Source organism: Callorhinus ursinus, unplaced genomic scaffold (assembly GCF_003265705.2).
Source record: "Callorhinus ursinus isolate GAN/ISIS: 27379988/994484 unplaced genomic scaffold, GSC_fseal_2.0 scaffold1, whole genome shotgun sequence".
Lineage (NCBI taxonomy): Eukaryota > Metazoa > Chordata > Mammalia > Carnivora > Otariidae > Callorhinus > Callorhinus ursinus.
The window spans coordinates 93,415,797-93,433,443 of NW_027397063.1; the positions used below are offsets into that span (position 1 = coordinate 93,415,797).

At 42.5% G+C, this 17,647-nt stretch overlaps 1 protein-coding gene and 1 long non-coding RNA gene across 2 annotated transcripts in view; one reads left to right on the top strand and one right to left on the bottom strand.

Moving 5' to 3' along the window:
- Window positions 1-17,647, bottom strand: part of PPM1L (protein phosphatase, Mg2+/Mn2+ dependent 1L) — a 290,579-nt gene that overhangs the window by 8,647 nt on the left and 264,285 nt on the right. The window lies entirely within an intron of this gene.
- On the top strand, window positions 3,224-17,543 carry LOC141370384 (uncharacterized). The gene is made up of 3 exons (XR_012374384.1): window positions 3,224-3,623; window positions 3,824-3,938; window positions 16,904-17,543. It is a non-coding gene; the product is annotated as an uncharacterized lncRNA (long non-coding RNA).

The window sequence follows — 17,647 nt, forward strand, 5'->3', positions numbered from 1 at the left end:
CATATTTTTAAAACTTAGTTTAATTAATAGCAAAGTGGTAATAACAATTTGCTCAGCACTATAAACACCACTAAGTGGCTCACAAACACACTTGTAGTTGATTTCCTGACTCGTCGGGGTGGGTGAGGGGCAGGTATTATTCCCCCCGTTTGAGCAGACAGGAAAATGGGGCGCAGAAACTTCCAGTGTCTTATCCATGGTGTCACCGCTCAAGGCGTATGTACTGAGTGACTACGTGACTAAAAGTACTCCCAGTACTCCCAGTAAACAGTCACTCCCAGTCACCTGGGAGTCCAGAGTGATTACTCTAGTAATAACAACGATAGACCCTAGGACTGAAATTTTTCATTATAATGCTAAACACATTGTGTAACTTAATCTGCATTACCCTTCAAGATAAGGCATGGTTGTCCCCATTTTCCAGATGGGGAAACTAGGTCTTGGGTAGGATAACAACCTGGCCAGGTCACACACTTGGATCGTCTGATTCCACTTTAACAATCAGCGCTTCTTCCTATTCTAGGCTGTTCTCCTCCTACTCCCAGAAGTCAAGATTTCTGTGTCCTGTTTCTACCTTTCTGTTCTGAATGGTCCCCATCAACTAGCCCCCTTTTACAGTGTACCTTGGTGCAAGTCACAGAAAAGTTTGAGAGTCAGGAAAAAATTTGATTATGTGATACGAAGTTGATGTAATAGAAATGTGACTGTATTCACTTAAACAAAGCTGGTATAGGGAAAATTCTCAATAACGAGCAATCAGAAGGCAGCCAAACCTCTCCGAACTCAGAAACAAGTAGCTGGGATGAGTTGACCTCTAGGTCCTTTTCAACTTTAATACCCTGCTGCTCTTGAATTGGAACTGCAAACTCGAATGTCTCCAGGGAAGTGGGCCAGTAAGAAAAAGCTCATGGCCCTCTTGGAGTAGCTTTATCCCCCTACTTTTGACAGGAGCACGGGTTCTGAAGTGTTTTCTTTTTTTTTTTTAAGATTTTATTTATTTATTTGACAGAGAGAGACACGGCGAGAGAGGGAACACAAGCAGGGGGAGTGGGAGAGGGAGAAGCAGGCTTCCCGCCCAGCAGGGAGCCCGATGGGGGGCTTGATCCCAGGACCCCAGGATCATGACCTGAGCTGAAGGCAGACGCTCAATGACTGAGCCACCCAGGCACTCCCCTGAAGTGTTTTCTACTCTGAGAGGGCAGGCAGGAAGACAAGGCACAACACGCCTCGGGTTTCGGTGTCAGGTCCACAACACGGAGTGTGCGTGGGGCTTGCGGCGAACACCTGCGAAGGGGACAGCAGTTCCTCAGCGAAGAAGGTCACCGCCATGTGGGAATGCAGGCCCCTTGTGAATAGTTCTTCAGATTTTTTTTAAGTTTATTTACTTATTTAAATAGTCTCTACACCCAACGTGGGGCTGGAACTCAACCCTGCGATCAAGAGTCACACGCTCCTCTGACCAGGCCAGCCAGGCGCCCCTTTCTTCAGATTTTTTAAGGGAAGCCATTGTTATGTGAACTCTCCTGATTTCTAATGTTGGCAGCTTTTATTTTAAAAAAAAGTGCAAGCCAAACAAAAGGCAACTGTGGTCAAATGATTCTTTGACTCATTAGACTAACAGCCTCTTTTTGGGCCAGGGTGATGCCTTCCTTATTCATTGTTGTATATATATATATATATATATATATATATATAAAAAAAGAGAGTCTCAAAAAAAAGAGTGTTCTTATTTCTCTATGACTCATTCAATAATAGTGCTTTGTACACTGCACAGGCTCTGAATGCTAAGGGCGATGCTAAGCATTGATACTAAGCACGGAGGTGACATGAGGTGCTTTTACAACATGTACCAGTGGTAGCACTGGTATGACTCACGCTTTGGACTTTGTAAATATATATATTCTAACCATGTAAATATTCACACCCTTATTAAAAAAATATATGAGCAAGGCTATCTAGGTGATGAGATTTTAGACCACTGTTTTTTCTTTATACTTTTCTGTATTAAGATGAACATGATATGTCATTTAAAACCAAAACGTATTCACAACACTTCAGGAGCAGATCCACTGCATAAAGCAAAGTACACAAGACATAAAACAGGAAAAGCAGAGCTGACAATCTCGGTACAGGTGGAAACAAAGCCCAGGAGAACAGCAGCGACAATGGTGACAGCAGCACGGCCCACAGACAGCTCAAGTTCAGATTCAAATTCTACCATCAGTGACTATCCATCAGTGAGTGACTCAGGGGCAGACAAGCAAGGCTCAGCTGCCCTGAGGCCCCGCAGCTCCCCCACCCCCTGCCAAATAGCCTCACCTTATCTCTAGCAGAGCTACCTTCAACTTCTCCTCAGAGCAGAACTCCCTGCCCTGGTGCCAATCAAAGCACATTACCCTCAACCCCTTGTGTTCCCCACCCCCACTTTCTGTATGCCCACAGCTGTGATTTAAAAACTGGAGTCACGAGGGGCATCTGGGTGGTGCAGTCAGTTAAGCATCTGACTCGTGGTTTCAACTCAGGTCGTGATCTCAAGGTCGTGATCTCAAGGTCGTGATCGGGATGGAGCCCCATGTCGGGCTCTGCTCAGTGTGGAGTCTGCTTGACTCTTTCTCCCTGGGGGCGCCTGGGTGGCTCAGTCGCTTAGGCATCTGCCTTCGGTTCAGGTCCTGATCCCAGGGCCCTGGGATGAAGCCCCGCATCATCCCCTGCTCAGCAGGGGGCCTGCTTCTCTCTCTCCTCCTGGCTCGTGCCTGCTCATGCTCACTGCCCCATCTCTCTCCTGTCTCTCTAATAAATAAATAAAATCTTTAAAAAAAGACTCTCTCTCCCTCTGTGCCCCCCCTCACATGCTCTCTCTCTAAAATAAATACATAAATCTTTTTTAAAAAAGATAAAAGCTGGAGTCACGAGAATCTTTATTTTCTGAAATTCACCTTACCACATTTTCTTATGCAAATAGTTTTATTTTTTCTTGGAGTGGGAGTGGGAGTGGGAGGCTGGGCAGAATGGGGAAAACCAGGTAGAATGAACATGGCTTGGGAACCTTGTTTCATAATGCTCCAGGACACGCTCCTACACAATGCCACATAGTGATGCCCCTCTGTGACATCAAGTCTTCTGTAAAAGTATAAGGAAAAGTGCCATTTTTTTCTTTAGGAAAGGGAGCAAGAGATTGGGGGTGGGGTGGAGAGGAGGTCGCCAGCGGGTAGGGAAGGGGAGGGGGAGACGGGGACGGACACACACACACACACACACACACACACACACACAGATGCATGACAGAGAGGATTCGGTGAAGGTGTCAACAGCCTGAAGGCCATTCAATATATGCAGCATAGGAAAACCAACACATTTATAGGATGAGGAGAAACAGGTTTATCTTGTAAAATTCTGACAATAAATGTTAGCTCAATAACACAATTCCAGGGCCTAGATGACATCCGGGCACGGTGACTGACAGAAATTATATTGGTGAGCAACATATTGGAAAAAGAGCCCGCAAAGGCAGTCACTAATGAAAGAATCACGGGGAATGATAAGATCACTGTCAGCAGGGACTTCCAGCCTCCACCTCCCACAGCCAGCGCTGTGCTGGGCCCTGAAACACAATAAAGCGCCAGGTAGTTTATAGATAAGACTCCCTGGCCCCCATCCCCTTCTGCATAATCTTTAAGTCCACCAAAGCTGACCTGCTCAGAGCTTGTTCGCCAGTCTTTCTTGTAATAATTAATGCCACGGCAGAGACAGACCTGTCAGGGCCGATCTGCTGTCTGGAAAACTAAAGAGGGAGCTCTAATCTTTCCTTCTTTATTCCTTTTAGCTCGTCTACTGCCTGAGTCCTTGTTCCCTCAGACGCAGGCCCTCTTCAACGTTACATTAATGCATGTAGCTGGGCCGGGAGAATCACCGCTCGTTCGGCTAACTCCGTGCACAAGGTTATTGAATTAATACTAATTAACGATTCATACTAAAAACCAATAGTTCCACTGTAATGAGTCTTACAGTAGTAATGAGCCTGAAAGTTATTTTATGCTATGAGAGCCTAGAGTGGGAGGCGTCTGGAAAGAGATCTATGTGTGTAGAGAGGCTTGTACCAGCCAAGTGATGAGAACTACCACATACTGACCATTTACTAGAGTCAGGCCCTATGCCCAGTCCTTGGCATAGGTAATTTCTTTAATCTTAACAGCCTATGAGGTACTATAATCTCCATTTTGCATATGACAAAACTGAGATTAAGGGATTAGCTCAAGGTCACACAGCTAGAGAGTGGCAAAACTCAACCAGTGTGTTGCCAGAGTGTTCCTTGCTTTCAACCTGAAGGCAGGCTGTTGCTAGCCCATATTCAATGTTTCTGTGCAACGCAGAAAAAGGTATTTCTTCCCTAAGACATTTTACTACAATCTCCATAAAATCACTAAAATACATATTCAGGTACATATGGGGAACCCTGCTTCTAAGGCCGTACCCTGCCCCCACCCACCCCAGGAAGAAAGCCACCATAGAAGAAGGCCACTCAATGAGGAATTCCAGCAGAAGAGCACATTAGAGGGTTTCTACTTCACATAGAGACTGGTAGGAGCCCCAGAGCCAACCTGAAGAATGAAATATTGTTAGCAACATCTCTAAGGCCACATGTGAGTCTTACTGAGGACACACTAAGGACTTCTTTACTCAAGATCTGAAGTACTAGTATGGCAAACTATCTTTGTGGGTTTCCAAAGGGAGGAAGCAGGGATGGGACACACCCATATATGCAGGGAGGCTTATATGAGTCCCTGGGCTGGGCACAGATAGCTCCCCCAAATCGCACCTTTTGGGTCCTCCTTTGCAACCCAAAGCTGCCTCAACTCCCCCCCCCCCATCACATTCCAGAGGGCACAGTGGCAGGAATAACATTTTATGAGAAAAAGTCTATTACAAATTGTGAATTTTCATTTCCTCAGTGAGATTTTTGCCTGAGAAAAAATTTCACCCGTTGAGCTTGACACTGGCTGAATGTGAGCCAGTCAAGTGGATGACAAATTCTATTATTTTAAACCCTAGTGCTATGTAGTTTAATTCTAGATTTAGGTATACTTGGGCTCTTCCTTGGCAAACATATAGTAATTAATAAAATGACTAGAAGAAATAAGAAACAGTGTATCAGTGCCAGAAAGGTTTTTTCCCACAAAAGAGGTGTGACATCCTAAATATGAAAAATAATCTATTTAATGGGGTGGGGAGAGGTCATAATTCAAGCTTTTAGAATCTGATGGGATATTCATTTAATTTTCACTTTGCCAGAGTTAAAATATAGGTGTGTCATCTGTTGCTCTTGCTTGCTGTTTTGAAATTGAAATGTTCTTCAACTTTACTTTCAAATGCTGTAATAATAATCTTTATTTCACCCTTGAGTGTAGCTTATGGACAGCCTTCTAATCCTTCCTTTTCAGTTAAGTATGAACATGTTAAGGAGAGTTGGTTCCTATTAAACTGATCGCATGCATTGGGGAGACTTACAAAACCCTAGGAGGTCCTCTTGCTACAGGAGCTTTTATCTATACTCGCTGGGCATGACTATTTTGAGGTACAAGGAAGCAGACGAGCTTTTGTGATGCCTACTGATACACTTTTCATAACTACTGCTGATATTTAGTTCAGATGATAGCATGCTACTGAACTTAACTTATAATTATATTATCACATACTGGGTCCTAAGTCCAGTATCTATTAATGATAAATAAAATTAATTGCATGGTTCTTTGATGCTTCCTACACAAGCCAGAGAAGTGCTGTGTACATTTTTTCATGTCTTCACGTTATTTGAGAATTCTTCAGTGAGATATCTCACTTCTCTTTAGGGTTGCCAGCAAATTACAAGTGCTGTCTCTGCTTCTTTATGAATGCTGTGGGAGTGGGTATAATAGGAACTTCGGAAACCGAGCTTTATAAAAGGGCCATTTGCTTTTTAATAAAAGGCAGAGAGGAGAAAGGCAGCGAGAGAAGAGGGGAGAGGAAGGCTGAAAACGAGGGGCGCAGCCTGAGCCCTCTGGTGCTTTAACCACTAATTACACTTCTTTTGACTTTTTTTTCTCTTAGTGTAGAATCAACCCACTTCCCTTTGGTTTCAATTTAAAACAAACCTGGCCTTTGAGTTTGTTCAGTTATCATTACTTAAATTACCGTATAGCTATAAATCTATTTACGTATTCATGTGTTGGAAGAAGGCCATTTGGAGATATCCCCTGAAGTCCCTGTCCCCTTGCGTGTACACGACTCTCCTTCATTCAGTCTGCGGCATTCGTCGTCCTAGGGAACACTCGGATTGCTGTGGCCAAAGTGCAAAGAGAAAGAAGTAGTCATGTTTAGCTTTTGAGCTTTAAAGAGACTATGGAAGCTCACAAAGAAACAGTATTCTCAAGAGAAAATCTTTTTGAACATCCATCAGTCCAGGTTCTGGACTTAAACCACAGGCATATGAAGATGGAGCAAACAGCGAGTTTTCCCGCTCGTGAGTCCTCCCTTCCTGGCCCCCCACCACTAAGGTTGGCCAAGTGGTGGGGGCTTGGGGGGATGGAGGGGAGACAAAGAGGAAAACAGGAGGGAGTCTTTGATGTGTAGGTCTCGAAGAATCATGTGGAGCTTGAAGCACAGAAGACCTAGACCTTGCTTTCCAGGGCACAGCCCAAGAAATCATAAACCTTTGTCCCGGTATGGAGACGCAAAGGTTGAATGAGCTAATGCAGGCAGCCTCGTGTGAAGAAACAGAACCACTGAGAAGTGCTGGGGTTCCCCTGAGGGAGGAAGGGCAACTCTCAGGTGCTTCAGAGCTGAGATGAGTGGGCCTTCCAACCACAGGTTCTGGAGACCTGGATCATCCCAGCAGATATACCAGGACAGTAACAACATTCAGACACTCAGACCACCCCTGGGGAAGAGGGGAATGAAAACATGAACTTAATAGAAGAACGTGAGAAAAATCAGGAAATTATGGAATATACCTGGAAGTAAAGAGAGCAAGATTTTAGAATCAGATCCAACGTGGATTCAAAATCCAAGTTATATTCAGTCTAGAGAGATAAATGAAGATACATCTTTATACGTTTATTTTGTAGCTGTGTAGTGTGTGTGGATGGACAGATAGAGGATAGATATCTCATGTCTATTACCCATTACACATCTTAAATTTTACCCTGGCCTAGCAAGTATGAAATTTAATTTTAAAAATACTATAGCCAGCACCAACAATGTTTGATAACCAGACGTGACTTCCCTGGCCACCAAGTCAATTAGCACACATCTATTACTGAAGAATTCTAGCTGGAAGGAGAAACAGTCTCCAAAGCCGAGTTTGCCCTTGAGAAGCATGCCATTGGCAGGTTCTGCAGTTACATATAAATTATTTCCAGACAATCTCTTCCATCCAAACACAACACAGTCACTGATATCCCCATTTAAAGGGACAAAATAAAGGCTGTATAATTATGTTCGTTTAGAACAAATAAATAAAACCAAATCAGATTTGGGGCCAATTTCATCCAATACTTATCAACTTTCCAGCTTGTTTTGGGTTCAATGGACTATGAAACTGACTCTAAAGCTGTGTCTCCAGGCAAGCCGCGGTCCCGAAGATCGGATAAAATCCTTCTGGCCCATCTGGGCACATACCAAAAAGTGATATCCCATCTATGCCTCAACAACTGGGACAATACCAAGCGCCTGGGTGGTGCAGTGTGTTGGGCGACCCCGATTCTTGGTTTTCGTTCAGGTCATGATCTCTGGGTTGTGAGATCGAGCCCAACGTTGGGCTTCAAGCTCAGCATGGAATCTGCTTGGGATTCTCATTCCCTCTCCCTCTGCCCATCCCTCCATTCTCTCTCTCTCTCTCTCTGTCTCTCTCTCTCTCTCAAATAAATAAATCTTAAAAAAAAAACCTGAGCAAACGCAGCCATGTTATTTTGTGAAAATGACCCTCTTTCTCCTCTTTCTAATACATCAATCTCCTGTACCTAATAATAAATACAAGATTGTGTATGTGCATGCATGCTAAATAGCTTTATGTTCTTTGTTCCCTCATTCAGTGCCTACTGCATGCAAATTACTAGGCTTGATGCTGGAACAATAAAGATAAACAAGATACAGTCCTTAATCCCAAGGCATTTACTGTCTAATGACCAGATGGAAACAGACCTTAGAACCCAGCCTGGCAAATGCTTTGACAGTGCTATGAGAGCCTGGGTGTATGGATGTGAGTGATGGCAGGGAAGGAGCTTGGCTCAGTTTGGGGAGATGGTAGGTGGTGGGGAGAAATCCAGGGAGGATGATGGGGAGGAAATGAGACCATAGCTCTCCCTTTCTTAAAGATTTTCTTTATTTATTTGAGAGAGAGAGAGAGAGCATGAATGGGGGCGAGGCAGGCAGAGGGAGAGGGAGGAACAGACTCCTAGCTGGGCAGGGAGTTCAACATGGGGCTCGATCCCAGGACCCTGGGATGATGACCTGAGCCAAAGGCAGCCACTTAACTGACTGAGCCACCCACGCACCCTGACCATTGCCCTCTCCTGAAGGTGTAGCAGGGTAATGAATTTGCATAGCCAAAAGAAAGAGGTATAAAAAAATCTGGCATAAAGAAAGAGGTAAAAAAAAAAAAAAGAATCTGTACAATAAAAACGCATGAAAGGAACAGCTTTCTAAAGGGGATTTCTTCATATTTCACTTTTGAAACAAAGAACAGAATAAACATTTGTTTATATTCTTTGACTCAATAATGCCAATTCTTGAATTTTATCCTAAGAAAATAATCAGAGATATGAACAGAGCTTCATGTACAAGGACTGACCTCACAGAATTATTTAAAACAGCAAGACAATAGAAATAATGAAAATGAGTAGACATATATTCATTATGAAATATCCAAATAATAAGCATAGCATAAACATTAAATCTAGTGTTTCTGAAGAACACATATTGTCATGAGAAAGTACTCATAAGTGAAAAATGAAGTAAAATTGTACATAAAATTTCTTTAAAAATATATTACATTACTATTTTTACTTGAAAGAAACTATATAAAATATTCCAATTTTCATTTACTTCAATAAATAGGTATGCAAATATACACAGAAGAGGAACTGATGGAAACAAAAAGAAAATACTGGTTATTAAAGTCAGTTTAAAATTTTTTTTGAAAAATTTTCTTAATTTTCCACATTTAATGTAATTCATTTATAGGAATTATTTCACTTTTACCAAATTCAGTGCCTTTTACTTTTGTGTTCTTAATGTCAGGCATTTATTCCCTCCTTCCCACTGAGAGTCTTCTGCCATGGCCCACAATGACTTGACTGGACTTCGTTTAGTTGTTCAATTTTCCTTGCCGAACCAACCTGGCATTTCAGTTAGACTGAGGCTATCCAACTGAAATACCAATAAGCTGTACTGCCTTCGCCTTCCCTGTTTCCATTTTGGAAGAAACGGTAGCAGGAAGAATGCCAGGCCCCAGACTCATCACAGGCAGTGCTCAGAAGTCTCTGGGTTTGCAGACATCACACTTCTGGGATACTACCACATGACACGATTAGATGCTGCTGTCCAGAAAGGGACAAGGGATGACCATCGAGGGTGGAGGGCAGCAGGAACAGGCTGAGGGTGACAAAGTTGTTGCACAAGAAACCTTGACCAGGGAGAGCCAGTTCTCCAAGGCAGCCAGGTGGTTCCTGCTACAGGCCATGGCTGCCTGGATGTCACATTACAGAAGGTGAGGCTGAAGCAAGGTCGGGGGAGCGAGCGAGCAGGAGACAAAAGAGGAGGAGTTACAGAATTTCAAGTCACAAAAGAAAATGAAAGTCATTATCTACACAAGTTACAGTGGGCCAGGCACTCTGTCTGCCGCTTGCACATACCCGACCTCACTTAGTCTGACCAAATATGTATCATCATCATCATCATCACCCATCCACTGTGTAGATTTGGAACACGAGGCTCACCAAGGTCACGCAAGCTATTGGGTGGAAGAGCTGGAATTTGGACCCAGGTCTGACACCTTCAGTCCGGCTTCTAAAATTTTCTCTAAGATGCAGAACCTTCTCAGGAGTGTGGTTGGTTTGGGCAGCAAACAGCTTTATTTAAGGATTCTCTAAAGTCTGTATGTGCTTCTACTAAAGAACAGTACAGGACAATCTATAAAGTCGATATTCAAAGAAAACTTTTTGTTAAAGTGTACTAATGCTGTATAAAATGTTTTGTTGTTTTGTTTGTTGTTTTTTTTTAAACTGTTTTCTAATACATGGCTGAGCTGGGAAATGAGGACGTGGTTTTCTTGGAGGCCAGAAACAATAATAAAGTGAAAACCCCAAGGTGTAAGTGAGGGAGAGGGGCTGATCAGTTTGGAAACACCGTCGGACACACATCGTCTCCCAGATCCCTGAGACTAAGTCATTCTGGAAGGGGCCCTGAGGTATTTAGAATGTAACGTTTCCAGTGCAGCAGATGGAGGCCTGGATAGTATTCAGAGTTTGTGAAGTGATGTCATATACTTCTTCCGATGATCTTGAGTGATATTATTAATTTGCATTTATTAAATGAGGCAACAGGCTCAGGAACTAAGATCGGCACGTGGTTTGCAAGGGAATCAGAACTTAAGCTGCATTTTAGCGGCTCAGTCTGGTACTCTGGGCACCTCCTCAGAACTGGGGCATATTCCAGGCTGCTAGCACGAGTCTCTGTTGAACCCAAAAGCTCCTATTTTCCCAGTGTGAAAAGAAAGCCTCAGCAGTTACGGGCCCAAGAGCTGAAATTGACACTTAAGGCATGAGTCTCAGGAACATAACTGATAAAGGAGCTGGCTGGGTAAGGTAAGAAGGACGAGACTCTATAATTAAACAGGCGACACTGTGCTCTAAATAGGTCTAAATCCCCTCTTGACCCCTAATTTCTTACTATGTGAACTGCCGGTGACATCTTTTGAACTGAAAATCACAATACTTCAAGGGGCAACCCCTCCGTTTATCTGAGCTCTACTCCCGGCATCCCCAGAAAGCCCCCCCTCTGCTTAGCAGCAAGAAGTGAACCTTCACACGTCCCCACCGCTCCCTTGGATCCACCCCAAGTTGAACTGGCTTCTTCTGAAGGTAGTTTCTTCACTCGTCGCCAGTCTGTTTTCCAGGCCAATGTAATAAAGCCAACCTCTGACTTGAACAGAGAACAAGGTTTTTAAACATGAAGTATGATTCATGTAATTGAGTTTTGTTTAGAGCCCCACAGGGGGAATGCTTCTCTTCACCTACTTCACTCCTTGTAGTTCCTGAATAGGCAAAATGTTTGCAGGAGCCTCGCTCACACAGAGGTGATCCTGGCCAACAGACAGTGCAAACCGCCAGGCAGCAGGGATGTGGGGTGGGAGGGCACCCCAGCATGTGGTTTCCCATGTTGGCCTGGCTTCATACAGCCCCTGAAGGAGCTATAAACCCCAGGGTGGCATTATTTCTTACTTGCTGAGTATCTGCCGCTCTGGCTGTAACAAGATTCTGGTTGAGCTTATAAATGATGCATATATAGCCTCTGAACTCATCTGCGAGCTAGCCTGGAGGCTGAAGTTATTCATTCATTTAGCAAGCTTTTAACCAGCCCTTTCTGGTTATAAATAGCTTCAGATGAACTGTGACTCCTTGCCGGGCATTCTGATATGAACTGGGAACTCAAAAACAAAAGATGCAGTCTTGAGGTGAAGAAGTCACAGTTTAGTGGGGTGCCAGAGGGGAGAGAACAGAAAAAGAATTCTATTTCGGTTGAAGTTGAGAGAGGTGAGCACAGAAACCTGCTTGCAGTGGTATGAGAAGAAGATATCTGAGCTGAGTTTTGACTGATGAATACGAGTTAGTGGAACAAAGCTGGTGGGGAGGAAAGCTCGGACCATATGTGTACGTGTATGTGTGTATATGCATGGGGGTGAGGGTTAAGGAAGTCAACGAAAGGGGATCTTTTTCCCTCTTCCATACTCTGAGAAAGATTTTTCAAATATTCTTTACATGTGATGATGACTAGGACATGTGAGTTAACGTGAGTCCAAATATATGTCAAATCTTAATATGGAAATTAGTGACATTAAGAAATGTCAAAGCTCTTAAACATCACCGAGTTATAAATATGAATATGGACCCACATGCTATTTAAGAAAATTGTGTTTAGAAAGAAAACATGATAAAGAAGCAAATTCCCAGCCTGACCTTAGAATGTTCACAAATCATCCATATGGAATTTTCTGTGATTACCTAATTTATAGTAAAAGCTTTGACCATATGCTGTAGTGCCCATTTTCCAATACTTGATTTCCTTTTGCTCTATTTTCAGTTTATATGTTTAACCTTCTAAAGAGCTTTTGCTTGCTGGCAAATTTAAATGAATGTACAATGGGAACTTCCCAGCCTTTGGGATCTTAAATTAAAAACACATGTTATATCAGTCCTTTGTTACGATGGCTAACTGACATTCAGTTGAGTTTTAATAAAGGGGGGGTGGAGGAGTATCTTAGCACTATTTAAGAATTAAATCTCTAAGGCTATAATTTAAAAATAATTATAAAACTATGTATTGTACTGAAAGTTTCTGACCGCAAAACACTGAAATGTCACTCCATGAAAGAAATATCTTAATATAAAGAAGAAAGTAAAGGATTATCCAGAGATAAAAGAATGTATTTCACCTAGCATCAAGGGATTGACAGCTAATACTTTTCAAAATATAATCACGAACTCTAGCAAATTCTTATGGCCTTCAAGAATGTCCACAAATGGAATAATCTATCCTAGACCCAAACCTGGTAGATTTATACCTAGTTTCCAAAGGGAGTACAGGTTGCCTGAGATTTAGGACCACCTTTCTGGAGGTCAACTTTTAAAGGTCCAAAGGCTTTCAGAAATCAGATTTTAGCATCTATATTGGAGAAGTTTATTTAATTCAGACTCCATTTGATCAGCAGATGGAAGGCAGGTTTATTCAATGCCTTCTACCTAAATTTGCCAAATGGTACAAGTTATGTATTATATTTTAAAATATGATGAGGTATGAGCTTCATACAATTCTAAGAGAAACTGAACCTTGGAGGTTCCAATACTAAGATAGGTTCAGATGAAAAAAAATACATGCTTCCTCCATACAGCTTCCCCATTCAGTTACCCTGCTTTATAACAGGGCAGAGCACCAAGAACTGGGATCATTTTTCCAGAGGGAGAGTGTTTGGGGCTGGCTCTTCCTTGACTGGTAAGAGGCAGAACCACTGAAGAAAATGGAAGAATTTTCACATGATTGTCAGACTAATCACTAAAGAGGAGAGACTGAATTATAATATGCACCAAGGAGATGTACTTAAGATAAAGAATGAAAAGTGTCAGGATAGAGTCAATTTTGCTTTTTAAAAGAAAAATAAAACCTCCTGGCCACACTTATTGTTATATACAACCTATAACTAGCCTTCTGCTACAAATTATGTGAGGCAGTGTGACTTAGTCTATTGCTGAAGAAATGGATACAAGATAGAGTCATTCATCATGATTGCAGCTTAAAACATTTATTATTTCACACAGCTTCTGAAGGAATTCTAGAATGGTTTAGTTCAGTGGTTGGGACTCAGAGTTTCTCATGAATTTGCAGTCAAGCTGTCAGTTACCTGGGGCTCAATGAGGGGAAAGTACACTTCCAGGCTCATTCACATGGCTTTTGGCAGGTCTCAGTTCCTCACTTTGTGGGTCTCTCCGATGGCGGCCCAAGTGTCCTCATGACATGGCAGCTGACTTCCTACTCCCCAGGCTGCCCCAGGATGGTAGCTGACTTCCCTCAGAGGAAGTGATTCAAGAAACAAAGGGAGAGCACAAGAGACATCCAAGACAGAAGTCACAGTCTTTTTATAACCTAATATCAGACATGACATCTGGTCATTCCCCACCATCTTTGGTCACTAGAAGGGACTTACTAAGTCCAGCCCACACTCAAGAGGAGACAGATTAAGCTCCATCTCTTGAAGGAACAAGCATCAAGGAATATATGGGCATATCTTTAAAACCATCACAGTAAATGTTTGCTAATGGTTACCATTATCAGAAAATAAAAATCTAAACTAACAAAGCATAGATCAGAATATGAAGAATTTTTTTAAAGGATTTTTACTTTGAATACTGACTTCTTTTAGGATTAAAAAATGAGGGACTTCCTAGAGAACTAGTCCTCAATGGATCAAGAAATATAGTCACGTAGGGGCACCTGGGTGGCTCAGTTGGTTAAGCATCTGCCTTCGGCTCGAGTCATGATCTCAGGGTCCTGGGATCGAGCCCCACATCGGGCGGGCTCCCTGCTCAGCGGGGAGTCTGCTTCTCCCTCTCCCTCTGCCCCTCCCCCTGTTTGTGTGAGCTCTCTCTCTCTAACATAAATAAATAAAATCTTAAAAAAAAAAGAAATATTGTCACATGGGATTCACAGAAGCCACTTACATTCTTGGCAGGGAAAATGGACTTGTCACATACTTTTTTTTAGCTTTAATGGGAATCTCTTAAAATCATGGAGCTCTGCTCTGAAAGCACCCTTGAATTTCCAGCATTAAACACAAATAGAATGCCCTGACTGGTGACCACAGGTTGATGGTACTGAGCAAAGAGACTGATGGTAACATGAATAAAGAGGAAAAAAATCCCCAGATAACACAAAGGAATGCATACTGTGCAATTAAAACTCCCTCACGGATCTGTAATGTCTTGTACAGCACCTGGCTTGGCTTCACCCAACTCTATATATATGTAAAATTCACTATTTACTGAAAGAGAATAACAACAGCTCACATTTATTGAGCACCTACTCTGTACCAAGCATTGCTCTAAGTGCTGGACACATAGTAATTCACATAATTCTCACAGCAATTCTAAAAACTCTCAGCATTCCCATTTTATGGATAGTGGAACTAAGACGCAAAGAGTAATTTTCCCAAGGTCACATAGGTGTTAAGGGAGAAGATGGGGCTTAAACCTACACACCCTGGAACCACTGTCGTCCGTATATACACTTAAAATTACCCATTCCCCAGGAGTAAAGAACTTAGCAATAAAGATAGGTCAAGTCAGGAGAATACTGTATGAACAGGATGATTAGGGAAGATGTGCTATATACTTTTGTGGGAGGGATACAAAAAGGCAGAAAGGTCGTCAACTTGGATATTAGTTAATGTTGCCCCAAAAGTGGTTCTGAACTTAGGACTGAAGAGGTCAAAGTAGATTCTGATCTTCACTTTCTTAGGAAATCTGAGTCATAGCTTGATTCAGACTTCCGGGTATACTCTTTCCCCCTTTATTTCTGTGGTTTCGACGATAAAAATAAAAGAGGATATCACATGTGCAGCCTCTTAACTGGAGACAAGTAAGAAATGTTGAAATCGGCTGGCTGGGTTATCGTGACCCTTTCTAAATATGTTAGGCTATAAACTGAAAAGCACTGCAAAAAAGACCTAATGTGTTCAAGCCTGAACTATGTCCCAAAGACAGCAAAACCATCTCTTAGAAATATTGTCACATGGGATTCACAGAAGCCACTTACATTCTTGGCAGGGAAAATGGACTTGTCCACAGTCCTGGAACTGGGAAGACTGAAACAATCTGTAGAGTCACTTTAATGTCTGTAGCAGGAATCACCACTGATACTCAGATGTGACATGGTTTTATTTAGTTGGGAAATCAGCCAATCATTCTGACGTGGGTGAGTTTTCGCCCTGTACTTCTCCCATTCGCGTCATTTTAATCCTGTATCTCTTATTCTTTTTATTCATTTCTTGGCAAGTATTTCTAATATCAAAAACAAAAAGAAGCTGTATCTTCCCTTCAAACAATGAGACAAAGCTCTCTGCACTTCTGAAGACAAGTCAAAACCACTTTCTAGAGACTTAAAAGCAATGTTGATGTCTCTCAAAATTTACTCTTTCTCCTCTTTCACCAAGGGGCTCTGTACCACATAACCATGAAAAGTGTGTGTTTTACATCAGGTTCAAGAGCTTCCTGCCTGCCCGCCACTTTTGCTGAGGCTACTCACCTATCCTGTAAGCAGAACCAAGCTCAAACACAACTGTGAGACAGTCTGGTTTTGTCTCAAATGGTTTCATACTCTACCTCCTCTCCATGGGCTGGGGGTGGTGGTGACCCCCTACCCTAGCACCCAGTACTTTAAAGCTTTCTGTCTCCTGAGGCATTCTACTTGGGTCTGTTCTTCGCAAGCAATGCTTCAAGTCTCCAAAATCTCCTACTCCCACCCCTTCTCTCTACATCTATCCCCTGTAAGCTAAAGTTCCCATTACCTTGGTTTGAGGATCCTAGGGGTTAGGCGAACACCGAATAACAGCAACTTGATCTAGTAACAAAAGGTCAGGATTTCAGGGAATGTCATATGCTAGTAGGAGATATATATCTATATTTCTCTATATATATTTGAGAAAGGAAGTCTTGAGCTTTTCAAAGTATATCGGGTAGGTGATGCTAACTCCATTTATGTGTAAGGCTAGCCCTTGTAATCACTCTAGCCCTAAAAATCACTTATTTTTAAGTCACTCTGGGTGTTCACAAATTACTCAGGGGTGACCTATCAGGTGATAGAACAATGAGCCAAGGTAAGGGTACAATCTCTTTGAAAACTGGAATGAATACCCAATCCTAACAGAATACAATGGAGGTAATTTCATTACTGGCACTTGTAGGAAAAGGAATTGGCTCCATTTTGACCATTTGATTAAATCTGCTGATACTGTTAAAAGGAAGTAGTTTTAAACTTGGCCTCTTGTGTTCGAGCCCTGAAATAAAGTGAGTTGGGGGAAAATGGGAGGTGGGAGGGAGACAAAAAGGTAGAAAGGTCAGCTCTGTTAGACTGTGATTTCTCTTCTGCGTTATCCCGCCAGGCAAAGGAAGATGCTACTACCACTACTCCCTTGTTGACCCATTTCACACCCCCGTGACCTCTACAGAAAAGCTGTTTGGGATTCAACAGGTTGGCGAAATCAGCTGAACATCATCACAGATTTGCTGTTTCTGCTTCAGGATGCAGAACACATGGCTGCCATCCACAAGGACAGGGAAGAGCTGTTCTGCCAGAGAGTGTGATGGAAAAAAAGTGAGCTTTAGATCACACAATCTAGCTTCATCGTCTAGCTAGATACCTTCAGGCAAATGACCAAAGCTCTCCTGGTTTCTGCAACATATAACAAGACCCAAGAAATCATCTGGTGTGTACCTGTTGCTCAGTGATTGTTCTCTGTGGCTTTCCCTCCAGGTCACTACAAGGCCAGCATAACCCCTACTGCCAGCTTGCATCTGTGGCGTCTTCCTGAACTTTCTGCCTTAACTGCACCTGACCTCTTGCCTACTCAGACAGATAAAGGACATCTGAATCTTCCTTTGTAGTTCTCAGAAATACAAGCCTCTGAGAGGTCTAGATTTCTGCTGGAAGGGACCTTAGCGATCATCGGGTCTTGGTGGCAACTTACAAAGGCAATGAAACAGAATGAGGGTGAATCATTTTGTGTCCCTATTTCAGGAGGAAAGAGGGGGAACAGTCTTCAGGATGAAGTCTACTTGCCTAAGATCTTTCTCTTTCTGTTCTTGTACTTAAAAGCCTTTTTTTAAAAAAGATTTTATTTATTTGT